Here is a 19391-nt window from a genome sequence, read left to right on the forward strand (position 1 = left end):
GGTGGGGAAGGCCCAACAGAGGCGCTACTTCCTAAGGAAGCTAAAGCACGCTCTCCTCCCTCATCACCTGCTGATCAACTTCTATCGGACAACTATAGAGAGCCTCCTGATGTATTGCTGTGCAGTGTGGTTTGCCAGCTGCACAGAACAGAACAGGAAGGACTTGCAGTGGGTGGTGAGGGTAGCAGAGCGGGTTATTGGCACAACATTACCCTCCCTCAGAGACATTTATACTGGTAGACTTCAAAAAAAGCCTACTTGTATTTCAAAGGATCCCACTCATCCTGGACATCACCTGTTTTCCCCTCTACCTTCTGGGAAGAGATACAGAGCATTAAGGACGAAAACAAAGAGACTCCTTAACAGCTTCTACCCACAAGCAGTGAAATGTATAACACCCCCTTCCCTTTTCCTGCCCCTCCTAAGACGGCAGCAGCTAAATGCATCACACTTCCAGGAATGGCAGGTGTGCAATAGTCCTACCCCCTCCATCCATATATTATTAATTTTGGACTGCACTCCTGAGGTTTTATAGTTTATTTTATGTATATATTCTTGTCATGCTGCAAAACGTTGAGCTGCTAAACTGTGTTTCATTGCTCCACAACAATGACGATAAAGATATTCTATTCTTCTATTCTATTCTATTCTAAATGTCTCTACTCAGCCATCTAAACAAATCATACCAAACCGGCAGTAAGCACTCCTTTAATTATATCGATAATACCAAAGTGTGGAGTCGAATCGTGGACCTTATGCAAGGAAGCGCAATGACGACTGGAGGCATTTGAAATGTGGCGTTTAAGGAGAATGCAGGAAATTAGATGGGTGATGAAGGTCAGTAATATGGAAGTTTTGAAGAGAGTGAGGAGAGAAAAGGAGTTGCTGAAGAATGTGCAGAAAAGGAAGCTGGAATATGCCGGGCACTTGTTACGAGGTGGTGGACAGCAGAAATGGTTATTGGAAAGGATGATGGAAGGAAAGAGGGAAAGAGGAAGGCAGTGAACCACTTGGTATGATAATGTGAGGTAATGGACTGGGTTGAGTTATGCTGAGGCCAGAAAAAGAGTGCAAGATCAAAGAAGATGGAGGTGCATAGCCACCAACCCTGGATTCGGGACGGCACCCACTGACTGACTGACTGAATACCAAAGTCTTTTGTCATTTTCTTTCTCTTCTAATACTTTAACAAGGGGGAAGAGAGGGTTGTAATCCACTGAAACAAACAATTTTGAGGAACACAAGCAAATGAAGGGCACTTACACCGCACTGTGCTGTCTCAAGCAGTTTAGTTGGTTCAGTGACAGGAAAGCAAATGGTACATTTAATAATGCTGCCAGAATCCCTGTCACTAGATATTCATACCATATCTGGATATGAAAAATTTAACAAGGCAGGGTTATTAAAGATGCTGTTTTAGTATGCTGCTTCTGGCTCTACAGGATTCCAAAATGTATTAAAGAAAATTAAAAGGGAAAACAATGCAAAGGTCCTTAATATTTTTGTGGCAGCAGGGAAAAAGAGGAAATAAAAGTCTCTACTACCCCCAACATCCTCTGTGAAGAAAATCCAAAATCACTGCTAAAACCTTAATCACTGTTAAATCCTAAATCACTGTTAAATCCTAAGTCACTGTTCAAATCTGATATTGCTTTATAAATAATTTTCACAGTTTAATTTCATTAACATGAAGTCATGTTTGAGCATCTGTCAAGGTGAATTATGGGCAAGGATTCTTTGCATGCACCAAAAATAATAGCTATCCTGACAGTATGCTGAATTAAATTTAAAAAATTACTCTCAGATTTTTACTGCTATCTTAGTAAGGTAACAGTAAAAATCTGAGAGCAACTATTTTAAAAAGAAAAGGTGATTTAAGATTCAAAAATAACACAAAGTGAATTTTGATCTTATTTCAAATGCTCTGATGTTATCCCATAATTTATTATTAAAGACAACATTTTAATTGACAAGATTCGACCAATATTTCCATGCATCATCAAAATTACATAAGTTGCATTCTATCTTATCTTTGTTGTGAATTATTAAGATAAAAATATATATTACTGAATCTTTCTCTATGAAATATGCTTTGTACACATTTATATCAAGTGTGAACAGTGTATCCAATTCTGATAGAACATAGAACATAGAACATAGAATAGTACAGCACAGTGCAGGACCTTCGGCCCACAATGTTGTGCCGACCCTCAAACCCTGCCTCCCATATAAGCCCCCACCTTAGATTCCTCCATATACCTGTCTAGTAGTCTCTTAAACTTCACTAGTGTATCTGCCTCCACCGCTGACTCAGGCAGTGCATTCCATGCACCAACCACTCTCTGAGTAAAAAACCTTCCTCTAATATCCCTTTTGAACTTCCCACCCCTTACCTTAAAGCCATGTCCTCTTGTATTGAGCAGTGGTGCCCTGGGGAAGAGGCGCTGGCTATCCACTCTATCTATTCCTCTTATTATTTTGTACTCCTCTATCATGTCTCCTCTCATCCTCCTTCTCTCCAAAGAGTAAAGCCCTAGCTCCCTTAATCTCTGATCATAATGCATACTTTCTAAACCAGGCAGCATCCTGGTTAATCTCCTCTGTACCCTTTCCAATGCTTCCACATCCTTCCTATAGTGAGGTGACCAGAACTGGACACAATACTCCAAGTTTGGCCTAACCAGAGTTTTATAGAGCTGCATCATTATATCGCGACTCTTAAACTCTATCCCTCGACTTATGAAAGCTAAAACCCCATAAGCTTTCTTTACTACCCTATCCACCTGTGAGGCAACTTTCAGGGATCTGTGGACATGTACCCCGAGATCCCTCTGCTCCTCCACACTACCAAGTATCCTGCCATCTACTTTGTACTCTGCCTTGGAGTTTGTCCTTCCAAAGTGTACCACCTCACACTCCTCCGGGTTGAACTCCATTTGCCACTTCTCAGCCCACTTCTGCATCCTATCAATGTCTCTCTGCAATCTTTGACAATCCTCTACACTATCTACAACACCACCAACCTTTGTGTCGTCTGCAAACTTGCCAACCCACCCTTCTACCCCCACATCCAGGTCGTTAATAAAAATCACGAAAAGTAGAGGTCCCAGAACAGATCCTTGTGGGACACCACTAGTCACAATCCTCCAATCTGAATGTACTCCCTCCACCACCACCCTCTGCCTTCTGCAGGCAAGCCAATTCTGAATCCACCTGGCCAAACTTCCCTGAATCCCATGCCTTCTAACTTTCTGAATAAGCCTACCGTGTGGAACCTTGTCAAATGCCTTACTAAAATCCATATAGGTCACATCCACTACACTACCCTCATCTATATGCCTGGTCACCTCCTCAAAGAACTCTATCAGGCTTGTTAGACACTATCTGCCCTTCACAAAGCCATGCTGACTGTCCCTGATCAGACCATGATTCTCTAAATGCCTATAGATCCTATCTCTAAGAATCTTTTCCAACAGCTTTCCCACACAGACGTAAGGCTCACTGGTCTATAACTACCCAGACTATCCCTACTACCTTTTTTGAACAAGGGAACAACATTCGCCTCCCTCCAGTCCTCCGGTACCATTCCCGTGGACAACGAGGACATAAAGATCCTAGTCAGAGGCTCAGCAATCTCTTCTCTCGCCTCGTGGAGCAGCCTGGGGAATATTCCATCAGGCCCCGGGGACTTATCTGTCCTAATGTATTTTAACAACTCCAACACCTCCTCTCCCTTAATATCAGCATGCTCCAGAACATCAACCTCACTCATATTGTCCTCACCATCATCAAGTTCCCTCTCATTGGTGAATACCGAAGAGAAGTATTCATTGAGGACCTCGCTCGCTTCCACAGCCTCCAGGCACATCTTCCCACCTTTATCTCTAATCGGTCCTACCTTCACTCCTGTCATCCTTTTTATCTTCGCATAATTGAAGAATGCCTTGGGGTTTTCCTTTACCCTACTCGCCAAGGCCTGATGAAAGGTTCCAGACTTGAAATATTAACTGGTTCTCAATCCACAGATACTGCCTGATCTGCCAGAATTTTTTCCCCAACATTTTCTTTTTTTTTTCAGATTTACAGCATATGCAATTCTGTTTGATTTTCAATATATCCACTACTTAGTCACAGAGTCATCTAGCTATATTGCGCAGAAACAGGCCCTTCAGCCCAATTCAATCGTGCCAACTCAATTGCATGGATAAAATGGTAGTGACGAGATATTTCATTTGTACCATTATATCAGTGACTTTGCAGATAGAAGCACAGGGCATACAGCCACACCATCGAAACAAAACCCAATAAACAGTAAAGGTAATAATGCATTTGAGATTGATTTGCATTTGACAGTTAAATGCTGGATTTTAAGGAATGACTGAAATAAACAGAGAAGGAAGGAAAACAATAGAGAAGGATCTGAGTGGCTGCTAAAGGTGTAGTGGTTACAATCTCCAGTGAACATGAGTCCGGATTTGGCTGTGTATGGCTATCTTAGAAGATCGTAGACGTGGAAAGGATTGGAGCAATTGGAAGGGATGAGGAACGGGAGAGATATGAAAAGAAGGGCAAGAACTTCACAAAGTTGATTCCAGGAATGAAAGGATTATCATATGTGGAACATTTGATGGCTCTGGGTCTATATTCACTGGAATTTAGAAGTATGAAGCAGGATCTCATTTAAACCTTTCAAATGTTGAAAGTCCAAGAGACAGTAGATGTGGAAAGGATGTTTCCCATGATGGGGGAGTCTAGGACAAAAGGGCACAGCCTCAGGATAGAGGAACATCCATTTAAAACAAGAGATGCAGAGAAATTTCTTTAGCCAGAAGGTGGTGAATTTGTGGAATTTGTTACCACAAGCAGTTGTGGAAGCCAGGTCATTGGGTGTATTAAAGGTAGAGATTGATAGGTTCTTGATTGGCCACATTGGTTATGGACAAAAGACTGGGGAGTGGGACTGAGGAGGGGAAAAAGGATCAGCCATGATTGAATGGCAGAGCAGAGTTGATGGGCCAGATGGCCTAATTCTACTCCTATGTATTATGATCTTATATGGTCTTATAAAATTTTAAAATCAAGGAGTTTCTCAATCAGCAGAGGGCAATTGGTGAATGAGATTTCATACAAGCTAAGGTGAAGGGGAAAACGTAGGTAGTTGGGCAGGGAACATTAAATATGGCAAATGTGAAAATAATAGAATGAGGGTGTCAAGAGCAAAAAGATTGATGGAGTGGTTGGGACAAGAAGTCAACTGATGCACTGGAGTAAAAGAAGCAGCATTGATTTGGTGAAGAATCAAGATGCGAATCTCAACTGAGGGTCAGTTTTTCACACCATAACATGAATGGTCCAGATCAGCATACAGTTCAAAGTTCAAAGTTCAAATTAATTTTTTATCAAAGTCAGTATGTCTCACTATATACTACCCTGAGATTCATTTTCTTGCAGGCATTCACAGTAAAACAAAGAAATGCTTTGGCGGAAGGAGAAGATGGCGGCGCGACGCAGCTCGCAGCGGCCACTCCGGTGGTGATGTCTGTTATTTGTCAAGTTGGGTGCCGTGCACAATCCTGTTTTGATGGAGACGGACGTGAGAGCACGGAGGAACATCTGGTGAAACTTCTGAAATGCCTGCTTCGCTGCTGCTTCTACTGTGTGGTCCAGAATCTCCGAAGGAGAAGGCCCTGAGTCCTCGGCTTTGCTTGTTCCTCGGAAGCCGGGGCGGGGTCGAAGCACTTGGCAGAGGACGGTGCTCAGAGAGGCTGTGTCGGAGGCACTGGTCGGAGGCTCGAAGTTTTCGGACGGGCTCAGAGTCTGCTGCAGTCAGGTACTTCCAATGGTGCTGCATCGGCGAGTTGACGGCGCTTGGAAGTTCATGGTGGGGAGAGTTCCTCCCTTCTGCCGCCTGCATGGGATGACGAGTCTATCGGGACTTTGAGACTTTTTTTTACCGTGCCCATGGTCTGCTCTTTATCAAATTATGGTATTGCTTTGCACTGTTGTAACTATATGTTATAATTATGTGGTTTTGTCAGTTTTAGTCTTGGTTTGTCCTGTGTTTTCTTGTGAAATTGTTCTGGAGGAATGTTGTATCATTTTTTAATGCATGCACTTCTTAATGACAATAAACGAGGACTGAGTGGGAGCAGTTCAGAGGAATGGAGGGGCGATGAGGGGCAGAGGGAAGTTTGGGAGTAGCTGGGTGGAAAGAGGGTAGTGGTGGAATAAGGTGGGCATTCAGAGGAATGGAGGGGCGATGAGGGGTAGAGGGAAGTTTGGGAGTAGCTGGGTGGAAAGAGGGTAGTGGGGGAATAAGGTGGGCGTTCAGAGGAATGGAGGGGCGATGAGGGGTAGATGGAAGTTTGGGAGTAGTTGGGTAGAAAGAGGGTAGTGGCGGAAGTGTAGTGGTTACAATCTTCAATGCACATGAGTCCGGATTTGGCTGTGTATGGCTATCTTAGAAAATTGTAGACGTGGAGAGGATAGGAGCAATTGGAAGGGATGAGGACATGGGAGGGATATGAAAAGAAAGGCAAGAATTTCACAAAGTTGATTCCAGGAATGAAAGGATTATCATATGTGGAACATTTGATGACTCTGGGTTGAAGAGCCACCTTCCGCCACCTTCAACAGGACCCCACCACTAAGCACATCTTTCCCTCTTCACCCCTCTCCGCTTTCCGCAAGGATCGGTTCCTCCGCGACTCCCTTATCCGCACGTCCATCCCCACTGATCTCCCACCCGGCACTTATCCCTGTAAGCATAAGTGTTACACCTGTCCCTACACCTCATCTCTTGCAACCATTCAGGGACTCAAACAGTCCTTTCAGGTGAGACAACACTTCCTCATCCTTCCCTAAGCCCGCTTTCCTCATCCTTCCCTAACCCCGCTCTCCCTGAACATCCCAACCCCCCTCTCCCTTCTGATACTTCCCACTCCAACCATCCTCCGACCCCAGCCCCAACCTTTGCCGTGTCTTCACCATCCCCTCTGACCTTCCCCTCTCTGAGGCAGAACGTTCTTTCCTTAGCAAGGGCCTCACTTTTGTCCCCCTCCGACCACACCTCAGTGAGTTCCGTGTCCGCCATGACACTGAACTCTTCTTCCATCACCTACGTCTCCGAGCCTACTTCTTTGGCAAGGATTCCCCTCCGGCTACAGCTGACCCCTTCTCCTGTCTTCAACCCTCCTCCTCCTCCTGGACACCCCGCCCGGGGCCTTCTACCTGCACTCGATCTCTTCATCTCTAACTGTTGCCGAGACATCAACTGTCTCAACTTCACCACTCCTCTCTCCTGTTCCAACCTCACTCCCCTGAACACACTGCCCTCCACTCTCTCTGCACTAATTCCAACCTTACCATCAAACCTGCTGACAAAAGTGGTGCCGTAATAGTCTGGCGGACGGACCTCTACCTCACTGAGGCCAAACGGCAGCTCTCTGACACCTCCTCTTACTTACCCCTGGAACAGGACCCCACCAAAAAACATCAAACCATTGTCTCCCGCACCATCACCGCCCTTATCAACTCCGGAGACCTTCCATCCTCAGCCACTAAACTCATTATTCCCACACCCCGTACCGCTCGGTTTTACCTCCTCCCAAAGGTACACAAGCCTGACTGTCCCGGTAGACCCATAGTTTCTGCCTGCTCCTGTCCCACCGAACTTGTATCTGCCTACCTGGACTCCATTTTGTCACCCATAGTTCAGTCCCACCCCACCTACATCCGCAATACATCCCATGCCCTCCAACTCTTCGATAACTTCCAATTCCCCAGTCCCAAATGCTACATTTTTACTAAGGATGTCCAATCCTTATACACCTCCATTCCCCATCAAGAAGGCCTCAAAGCCCTCCGCTACTATAATAGACCTCAGCAGTTCCCCACCACCACTACCCTCCACCGGTTGGCAGAACTGGTTCTCACACTTAATAACTTCTCTTTTGGCTCTTCCCACTTTCTTCAGACCAAGGGTGTAGCTATGGGAACTCGCATGGGCCCTAGCTATGCCTGCCTCTTCATTGGTTATTTGGAACAATCTGTGCTCCAAACCTATTCTGATACTGCTCCCCAACTTTTCCTTCGGTACATTGACGACTACATTGGTGCTGCTTCCTGCACCCATGCTGAGCTCGTCAATTTCATTGACTTTACTTCAAACTTCCGCCCAGCCCAAAAATTCACTTGGTCTATCTTGGATACTTCTCTCCCCTTCCTCGATCTCTCGGTCTCCATCTCTGGAGACAGACTGTCCACTGACATCTTCTACAAGCCCACTGACTCTCATAACTACCTCAACTATTCTTCTTCCCACCCTGCCATGTGCAAAAATGCCATTCCCTATTCCCAGTTCCTCCGTCTCCGCCGCATCTGCTCCGAGGATGAGGCTTTCCGTTCCAGGACATCTCCAATGTCCTCTTTCTTTAAGGATCGTGGTTTCCCTTCTACCATCATCAATGATGCCCTCACCCACATCTCCTACATTTCCCGCACTTCAGCCCTCACCCCATCCTCCCGTCACCACAACAGGGACAGAGTTCCCCTTATCCTCACCTACGGCACCACCAGTCTCCGGATCCAGCACATTATCCTCCGCAACTTCTGCCACCTTCAACAGGACCCCACCACTAAGCACATCTTTCCCTCTCTACCCCTCTCCGCTTTCCGCAGGAAGCAGTCCTTCCATAACTCCCTTATCCGCACGTCCATCCCCACTGATCTCCCACCCGGCACTTATCCCTGTAAGCGTAAGTGCTACACCTGTCCCTACACCTCATCTCTTGCAACCATTCAGGGCCCCAAACAGTCCTTCCAGGTGAGACAACACTTCACTTGTGAGTCTGTTGGGGTCATCTATTGCATCCGATGCTCCTGGTGCAGCCTCCTCTACATCGGTGAAACCCCACGCAGATTGGGGGACCGCTTCATCGAGCACCTCCACTCCGTCCACCACAACAGACAGGATCTCCCAGTAGCCACTCACTTCAACTCTGCTTCCCATTCCCATTCAGATATGTCCATACATGGCCTCTTCTACTGCCATGATGAGGCTAAACTCAGGTTGGAGGAGCAACACCTCATATACCAGCTAGGTAGTCTCCAGCCCCTTGGTATGAACATAGAATTCTCCAACTTCCAGTAATTCCCTCTCCATCCCTTCCCCTATCCCTATTTCACTCTACCTCCTCCCCCAGGTCCCTCATGGTTCCGCCTCCTTCTTCTACTACGCATTGTTTTCAGGACTATGACGTCAATGCTCCCCCCCCCCACCCCTTTGTCTTTCAAATTACTGGTCTTTCAACTGAAGCTACAAGCATTCTTCAAATCCTTCCCCATCTTTCATTCTTCAGTCCTGACGAAGGGTTCCAGCCCGAAACGTCGACTCATCGTTTCTAACTGATACTGCCTGACCTGCTGAGTTCATCCAGCATACTGAAAGTGTTACAACGAGGATTGAGTGTCCTCATAATCTAATCTAATCTAAAAAATGCGACAGAATTAATGAAAAGCTGCATACAAAGACTGACAAGCATTCATAGGGATCTGCCCAGAAGAAGAATAGGTACATCTAGGGCACAGAGTTCACAGTGAGGATAATCGCTTCTCATATTGCCTCGCAAGTTAGAAGGAGTTTACTCAACCAGTCAAGTCCATGCCATTTCACAGACCAGACTCACCAATCTCATTCACCTGATATTTCCCCGTAACCTCTTCCCTAAAATGTACATCATTATCAAACCACTTAGACTATGGTTAATTTACGCTAAGCCATGATCTAATTTCCCAATATTTGGATGGGAGAAATCTATCATCATCCAGTACTGGATGATAATTATGGAGATATTACAGAAGGCAAGAAAGGGAGATGTGAACTCGAGTCTCATGTCACTAGTTTGCAAGTCTGTTGATGTACTTATAGTGCAAGAGATGCAGATGCAAGACAGCGTCTGCTTTAAGAGGTACTTCTGCACAAATCTACCCAAAACACCAGGTAGTTTTCTGGTTGTGGCTGATCTTATAGAGTCATAGAACATTACAGAACAGAAACAAGCCCTTCAGTCCATCTAGTCCATGCCAAACCATTAATCTGCCACAGACCATAGCCCTCCATACCCCTCCCATCCACGTACCTATCCAAATTTCTCTTAATGTTGAAATCGACCTGCATCCACCACTTGAGCTAACAACTTGTTCCACACTCTCACCACCGTTCCTCTCTCTGGGCAGTTAGCTCATATGAAGCTAACTCCCCTAGTGTCTCTCAAGCTCAGGTTAACAGAGAGATGTTATTATTTATTTTGTTTTGAGATACGGCACAGTAGCAGACTCTTCCAGTCCGATGAGGCCCGTTGCCCAGTTAGGCCCATGTGACCAGTTAGCCTACTAACATCTTTGGAATGCGGGCGGACACCCACGGGATTATGGGGTGAATGGACAAACTCCTTACAGACAGCAGCTGAATTGAACTCAGGTTGCTGGGGCTGTAATGGCGTTATTCCAACAGTGACGCTGCCGTGCCACTTTACAGTCTGTAAACACAGGAAATAACACTTACATCTGGGAACCCAATGAACCCCTATCCTCCCTATGAATCACCGGCTAGTGGGATGGATGTGAGGGGAATTCAGCAGGGACCTAGATCGGCGGTTTTATCCTGCTATTTAAATTTGGATGTTGGGAAAGAAACTCTCCTGCGGTCCACTAGAAGTGTATCCCATCGCACGATTTCTCCACTATGCTTCATCATCGCTATCCCACCAATTAAAGATGGGGTCATGGAGGAAAATTCCCCAGTAAAGAGTGAAGATTAAACTTGAAGCTAGAATCTATTTGAGGCTTATAACATTGGCTGGTTATAACTTTACCTGGTTGGATTACAACAGAGTCAACATTTCAAATCAATGACCTTCCTTCTGCACAACGGTGAAAGATTGGGGTTCGGTTACTGCTGCCGTTGGTAAACTCGTTGTACATAACTCTCCACGGCCACACGTTCCAAGGATATAGCAAGGTTAGTGTTAGTGAGTTGTGGGCATGGTATGTTGGCATCAGAAGTGTGGCGACACTTGCGGGCTGCCCAGCACAACCCTCGCTGATTTAATTTGGTGCAATCTCTGTATGATTCAACGTACATCTAACAAATGAAACTAATCTTTTTAAAATCTTGAGATAGTTGACTAAACATTGCATCTATTGCATCTCTTTTCAAAGATGTTACATGACCTGCCGGATCCAATATTTTTAGTTTATAATTGAAATTTTATCATTCTCAGTATTTTGCATGTGTTTTATAATCAAGTTTCCAAAGGTTTTCTTTCTGCAAACTACCAATCAGACAATGAAAACCTTTGGACTGCAGGGCTCTGTTAATTAAATAGAATGAGTAGAGTTAGACCCAGCGTGAACAAGCTCACAAGGTGGAAACCAGTTTCCAAAAGGAATTATTAGGGGCAGCACAATACCATAGCGGATAGTGTTACACCTTGACATCAGCAGTGACCTGGGTTCAGTTCCCGTTACTGTCTGTAGGGAGTTTGCACATTCTCCCTATTACATGCAGAGTTTTCCTCTGGGTGTTCGGTTTCCTCCCACATTCTTTAGATATACACGTTAGTAAGTTAATTGATCACACAAGTGTAATTGGGCAGGTCAGACATTGGTCCAGAAGGGCCTCTTACCATGCTGAATCTCTAAATAAAATAAAAATTTTAGGAAGCTCTGCTAACAAGCTTTTCTGCTATGCTGCCAACTATTGGTATCAAATGCCACCGTGTTTAATAATTAAGTCCTTCCTATATGCAAAAGTTGATTGTTTAAGTCATTCATTGTGCCTGGATTGCCAAAAGTAAGGCCGTCTGCGCTCGTAAAGAAAAATTACTGGAACGTTGAATTTCAAGCAACAAACTAGGTTTCTCATTACAAAACCTGGTCAGGCAGCCTAATTTCTCTGGGGATTAACATATTCTTCTGCCTTGGATCCTGATCAGCTTGTCATATTTGTCCGATGTGAAACAGGCTGAATGTCAGGGAGCAGCCTTATTTTGTATTCATGTTCTTTTATGAACTAACATTCTGTCAGCAGAGGCATCAAACCTGCTTAGAAAAATGACAACAACTAAAGAACTGAAGATTCTGCAGAACTGAAATAAAAACAGAACATTACAAAATGAAACAGAAGTCATCCTGAATATTAAAGAGAATACTTGGTCCAGTACACAGCCAATGCTTGTAATTTTGTTGGCAACTTGTTGAGGTTATGCATTCCCACTATTGAAAAGTTAGCTTTCTTCCTTCCCTCAGCATATCTACTACTGAAATCATCCTTATTCTTGCTATTTCATCTTAAGGGCTAACCAATGCACTCCCAGGCATCTGCACACAATCCATAAACATTCTGCCTTTATCCTACCTCCCTCCTCCATTCCATAACCTATCATGATGTCTGTGCACCTTCAATTCTTCACCATTCCACCTCTTCAGGTTTCTGCAGTGCCCCACTGGTGGTGATGTCCACCTTCCAGCTATTTGTAACAGGAGAGAACCTTCAGACAAATCTTCAACAATATGCTCAAAAACTTCTATAGTTGTACAGTGGAGAGCATTCTGACGGGCTGCATCACTGTCTGGTATGGAAGGGCTACTGCACAGCACCGAAAGAAGCTGCAGAAGGTTGTAAATCTAGTTAGCTCCATCTTGGGCACTAGCCTACAAAGTACCCAGGAGATCTTCAGGGAGTGGTGTCTCAGAAAGTCAGCGTCCATTATTAAGGACCTCCAGCACCCAGGGCATGCCCTTTTCTCACTGTTACCATCAGGTAGGAGGTACAGAAGCCTGAAGGCACACACTCAGTGATTCAGGAACAGTTTTCTCCCATCTGCCATCCGATTCCTAAATGGACATTGAAGCTTTGGACACTACCTCAATTTTTTTAATATACAGTTTTTCTGTTTTTGCACATTCTTTCAAATCTATTCAATATACATAATTGATTTACTTTTTTTTTATGTTTTATTTTATTTATTATTATATTTTTTCTGCCTGCTAGGTTATGTATTGCATTGAACTGCTGCTTCTAAGTTAACAAATTTCACGTCACATGCCGGTGATAATAAACCTGATTCTGATTCCGATTCTGATGCTTGAAATCTGCATGTGTTGCTTCCAGCAATCTGTACCTCTTCCTAAAACCTTGGCTAAGCTACTGTTCATTTGTAAGGATCAGTATCCTGAGAGCTACTTATAAGATTCAGTTTCAGGTAGTTAGGAGATCATGACAAAAATATTGTCATTCACAAATCGATATTTATATTAACTATTATTCTTAATAAATGAGTAGTGAAATAAGGAATACAAGTTAAATTTGCTACTTAGAAATTATATTCACTGAATATATTCAATGCAGGTTCAATACATCAAAGTGCTACACTTAAACCAGAGAGAAGTCTCAATGTTTGCGTCAGTAAAACAAAAACAGTAAAATTTCAGAACTCTGTAGCTTGAGTATTTGCTCTTGGAGTATTGTGAGCTGTCTGGTCACCAAACCATAGGAAGGATGCAGTTGCGATGAGAGAGTGCAGAGAAGATTCACTGGGTGTTTACTGGGGATGCTGCCTGGAGAGAGATTGGATAGGCTGGGCTTGTCTTCCCAGGAGCAATGGAGTCGAAGGTGTAATCTGATTAGAGGTATATCAGATTACAAGAGAATGGATAGGGTAGATAGTCCAGATCTTTTCCTGATGGTAGATGTATCAAGAACAAAATAGATTTGAAGTAAAAGGAAGGAATTTAAAGAGGATCTAAAGGGTAGCATTTTTACACAGAGACTGGTTAATATCTGGAAAAGACTATCAGAGGAGGTGGTAGATAATATACAGTTTTTACATTTAAGAGACATTTAGACAGGTTTGAGTACACAAGGGAAAGAAGAAGGCAGGAATCTGATGGGCCAAATGGCTCATTTCTCTGCTGTACATTTCTCTGGAATTGGTATTGGTATTGATTTATTATTTTGTCTCGTGTACCAAGATACAGTCTTATACACTGTCATAGAGATCAAATCATCACATCAGTGCACTGAGACAGAACGAAGTAAAATAATAACAAGCAAGAGAAAATCTGCAGATGCTGGAAAGCCAGGCAGCACACACACAAAATGCTGGAGGAACTCAGCAGGCCAGGCAGCATCTATGGAAAAGAATACAGTTGATGTTTCGGGCCGAGGCCCTTCAGCAAACGTCAACTGTACCCTTTTCCATAGGTGCTGCCTGGCCTGCTGAGTTCCTCCAGCATTTTGTGTGTGCTGTTTGAACAATAACAATAAAGTTAACAGCTACAGAGAAAATACAGTTCAGATAAACAATAAGGTGCAAGAGACCATTTTAGCACTCCAGAGAAATATTTAATAGTCTTATAACAGAGGGATAGAAGAGAACATTGAGCCCAGTGGTACTTATGATTCTATGTATGACTATGGAAGACAATAACAGCTGCTATTATTATGCAGTTAATATTATTATTGCTATTATTACATATGCAGGCATTTGCAACCAGAGATGAAACACGAGAGGAAACAGCACTAGATTATTCGTCCATTTGTAAGAGCTTTGATTCTTTGATTTTCCCATCAAGGAAGTTCACAGGGGTTATCAGCAAGTGTATGAGCCTTTGTGCAATAATCAAACAGAATATATGTATTTATGCAAGCATTGCACATGTATTTAATATGGCCCCTCCATATATAGTTACTGTATATTTAAATCCCCACAAACCCTTGTTTCCACACAAAAGAAATGCACTTTACTGAAAAGAAAGAATTATTCATGCTTGTTAAAGCATTTAATAATTTTTTACACAAAACAGGTTTGGAAAGCGAACTACATAGTTAGGTTTTAATGGAAGTGTATTCTCACTAGTTTAAAAACAGACACTGATGTGGAAGGTGGCTAATGGTTAAAATTTATTGAGATCTCGGAATCAGAACTAGGTTTGCTGTCACTGGCATATGTCATGAAATTTGTTGTCTTGCAGCAGCAAACAGTGCAAGACATGAAAATGACTATAGGTTACAAATAAATAAATAATGTGAAAGAGAAATAACAAGGTAGTGTTCGTGGGTTCATGGACTGTTCATAAATCTGTTGGTGGAGGGGATGATGCTTTTTCGAAAACATAGAGTGTGGGTCTTCAGGCTCCTGTGCCTCTTTCATGATCATAGTAATGAGAAGAGGGCACGTAAGTCACCAAAGCACCCAAAGGTCTGGCCTCCATTCAGATCAAGATCAAAAGGGGTTGCACAAGCAGAGGAATAAGATGTCCACCATTGTTTCATAAGATCATAAGACATAGGAGCCATTCAGTCCCACCATTTCATTGTGGTTGATTTCATAGTTCAAAGTAAATTTATTATCAAAGTACATATATGTCACTATATACAACCCTGAGATTCTTTTTTTTTGCAGACATTCGCAATAAATATAAGAGACACAATAGAATCAATGAAAGACCACTCCCAAAAGGATGGACAAACAACCAATGTACAAAAGACTGCAAATACAAAAAGAAAAAAAAGGAAATAATAAGAAGAAGAAGAAGAAGAAAAAAGCAATAAAATTGAGAACACAAAATGAAGAATCCATAGATTGTGGGAACACTTCAGTGATGGGGCAAATAAAGTTATTCCCCCCCCCCCCCGCACACACACACACATTTCAAGCGCCTGATGGTTGAGGGGTAATACTGTTCCTGACCTTGGTGGGGTGGGATACTGAGGCTCCTGTAAGAGCATGTCCTGGATAGTGGGGATCCTTGATTAATAATGTTGACTTCCTGCAACAGTACTCCGTGTAGATGTGCTCAATGGTGGGGAGGGCTTTACCCATGATGGACTGGGCTGTATCCACTTTTTGCAGCTTTTCCATTCAAGAGTCTTGGTGTTTCCGTACTAGGCTATCCCCCCTCAACAACATTCCCCTGCCTTCTCCCCATAACATTTGGCACCCTTACTAATCAAGAACCTATCAACCTCTACTTTAAATATACCCAGTGACTTGGCCTCCACAGCCACCTGTGGCAATGAATTCCACAGGTTCACCACCCTCTGGCTAAAGAAATTCTTCCTCATCTCTGTTCTAAAGGGACATCTTTCTATTCGGAGGATGTGATTTCTGGTCCTAGACTCCCCTACTGTAGGAAACATCCTCTCCATTTCCAGTTTTTCGAGGCCTTTTAATAGTCAATAGATTTCAAAGAGACCCTGCCCCTTCATTCTTCTAAATTCCAGTGAGTACAGGCCTAGAGTCATCATCAAGTGCACCCCCTATTAACCCTTTCATCACTGGGATCATTCTTATGAAGCTCTTTGGACCTTCTCCAATGCCAGCGCATCCTTTCTTAGATAAGGGGCCCAAAACTGATCACAATACTCTAAACGTCATCTGACCAATGGCTTATAAACCCTCATGATTACATCCTTGCTTTTATTCAACCAGAAGTTGGGGGAGCAAATTAATGCTGGCCTTGGAAACTTAGAAGGGAATCTACAAGCTTCTGCCAATGTTCGGTAACTTTGGTCCTAAAAGGGAATTGTTTGTCGTTTATATTAATGATTTGAATGAGAATATAGGTGGCATGGTTAGTAAGTTTGCAGATGGCGTAGTCTTCAGATATTCAGTGGCATAGTGGCCAGTGAAAAGAAAGCTATTCAAAATGACGAAGGGAACTTGATCAGCTGGCCCAGTGGGCCAAGGAATGGCAGATGGAGTTTAACTCAAGTAATTGTGAGGTGCTGCATTTTTGGTAATACTAATCAGGGTGGGGCTTACATAGTAAATAGTACAATCTTGGAAAGTGTTGTAGAACAGAGAGACCAAGTGGTACAGGTATATAGTTCATGGACACATAATAGACAAGGTAGAGAAGACAAGGTATATTAAAAAAATGCTGGTCAGAATGTTGACTACGAGTGATGAAGCACCACATTACTGCCTCATAAATGTTGGCCACACTTAGAGAATGGTGCACTGGGTGCAAAATAATAGTTTAAAACAATGTTAAAGGGACTGGACAGCTTGGGTGATAAGAAGAAGCTAGATATACTAATACTGTTTTCCCAAGAGCATAGGAAACTAGAGTTTTATAAAACATGAGAGGCATGGATAGGGTAAAGAGCCAAAATCTTTTCCGTATGGTAAGAGAATCCAAAGCTAGAGAGCACAGGCTTAAATTAAGAAGGGAGATATTTTAAAAGGGGCAACCTTTTCATACTAGGTTTGGTGGGTTTTTGGAACAAGCTGACAGGAGAAATAGTGGAATTATGACATTTAAAAGGCATCTTGGAAGCTGCAGGACAGGAAACTTTTAGAGAGATATGGGCCAAAGGTGGGCAAATGGGACTAACTGGATTAGACAACTTGGTTAACATGGATAGTTGGCCCGAAGGATCTGTTTCCATCCAACATAGCTCTATGACTCTGAATTGATGATTAAAGTATGTTAGTAACTTATTGCTGTAATGTTTTTTATAAAAATGTCAAGATGTTCCAACATCGGAAATAAAGAGGTGGTAAATCTCCAACTCAAGAAAATCTACAGATGCTGGAAATCCAAAGCAACACACACAAAATGCAGGAGGAACTCAGCAGGCCAGGCAGCATCTATGGAAAATAGTAAACAGTTGATGTTTCGGACTGAGACCCTTCTTCAGGACTGAGAGGGAAGTGGGGGGTGTCTAAATTAAAAGGTGGTGGGGGAGAGGAAAGAAGCTGGCTCAAAGGCAATAGGTGAATCCAGGTGGATGGGAAAGGTCAAGGGCTGGAGAAGAAGGAATCTGATAGGAGAGGAGAATGGACCAAAGGAGAAAGGGAAGGAGGAGAGGACCCGGGGGAAGCAATAGGCCAGTGAGAAGGTCAGAGTGGGGAATAGAGGAAGGTGTTGGGGGGGGGGGGTAGTGTTGTTCACCAGAAGGAAAAATCGATATTCATACCATCAGGTTGGAAGGCACCAGACAGAATATAAGATGTTGCCTCTCCACACTGAGGGTGGCCTCATCATGGCACAAGATGAGGCCCCGGACCAGTACATCAGAACGGGAATAAGAATTGGAATTTAAATTTTCACAGTCCCCCAATTTACAATGGGTCTCAAAGATTTAGAGGAGGCCGCATCAGGAATGGCATTAAGTTTGGTTGTGAAATATTGCACTGTACTCCCGCCACAACATAAGTCAGTGGTGATAAACCTGACTCTGATTCTGCAGCCCACCCACATGCATTTAAATTCTTTTACAACTGAGACCCAATCCTCAATCAGAAGTTAGCAGCTACTGGACACTCATTTTAGGAAACATGCATGGGGTTTGCACAGAAACCCACGGCTGACAGAATGGGTGTGTTTCAATTGGTGAGGAATCAGAGAGGCACACCACAAATCAAAGTTCAAAGTAAATGTATGTCATCATACACTACCCTGAGATTCATTTTCTGTTGGGCATTTAGAGTAAATCCAATACAATAGAATCAATGGAAAACCACATGCAACAAAATGGACGTATAACCAATGTGCAAAAGACAACTGTGCAAAGACAAAAAGAAAAAGACAAACATAATAACAGTAATAAATAAATAGACAATAACTATCGAGAACATGAGAAGAGGAGTTCTTGAAAGTGAGTCCATAGGTTGTGGGAACAGTTCAGAGCTGGAGTGAGGGAAGTTATCCATTCTGGTTCAAGAGCCTGATGGCTGAGGGGGTAATAACTGTTTCTGAACCTGGTGGTGTGGGCCCTGAGGTCCCTGTACCTCCTGCCTGATGGCAGCAATGAGAAGACAGCATGACCTGGATGGTGGGGAGCCTCAATGATGGATGCTATTTTTCTGCAAAAGCGCTCTTTGTAGGTGTGCTCAATCAGGAGGCATTAAGAATGGTAGTCAGGAACTCTGGGAGGAAGAGAGTTCAGAACAGCATTGGGGGGAGGGGAAACTGTGGCCAGAATCAAGTTGGGGGAGTGGCAAGGTGGTGGAAGAGAGGGGTTAAAATAAAGGGACTCTTGATCAGAGGGCTAGCAAATGGATGTGTAATGGGGTGTGGGTATCTGAAGTTGCAGGGGTGGTGTGGGTACATTTATTGCTGTGGGGGCCAGATGATTTAGATACATCTCCCACTTCCCTACATTTAGGATGCAGGGGAATCATCTGGGTGCCCCTCACCCCCAACAGAACGTGGTGCTAGTTCCCCTGCAAAACTCTGAATGATTGCACTTGAGATGATAACATCCTGCCCGTCACTGATACAGAAGCTGCATTAGAGTTCCGAGGCTGACTCATGGCTGAAAGCATCTGATCAAATTTTGCAGGTGCTGCGATTTAACTGAGAAATGGTCACATGTG

Source organism: Mobula hypostoma, chromosome 9 (genome assembly GCF_963921235.1).
Source record: "Mobula hypostoma chromosome 9, sMobHyp1.1, whole genome shotgun sequence".
NCBI lineage: Eukaryota > Metazoa > Chordata > Chondrichthyes > Myliobatiformes > Myliobatidae > Mobula > Mobula hypostoma.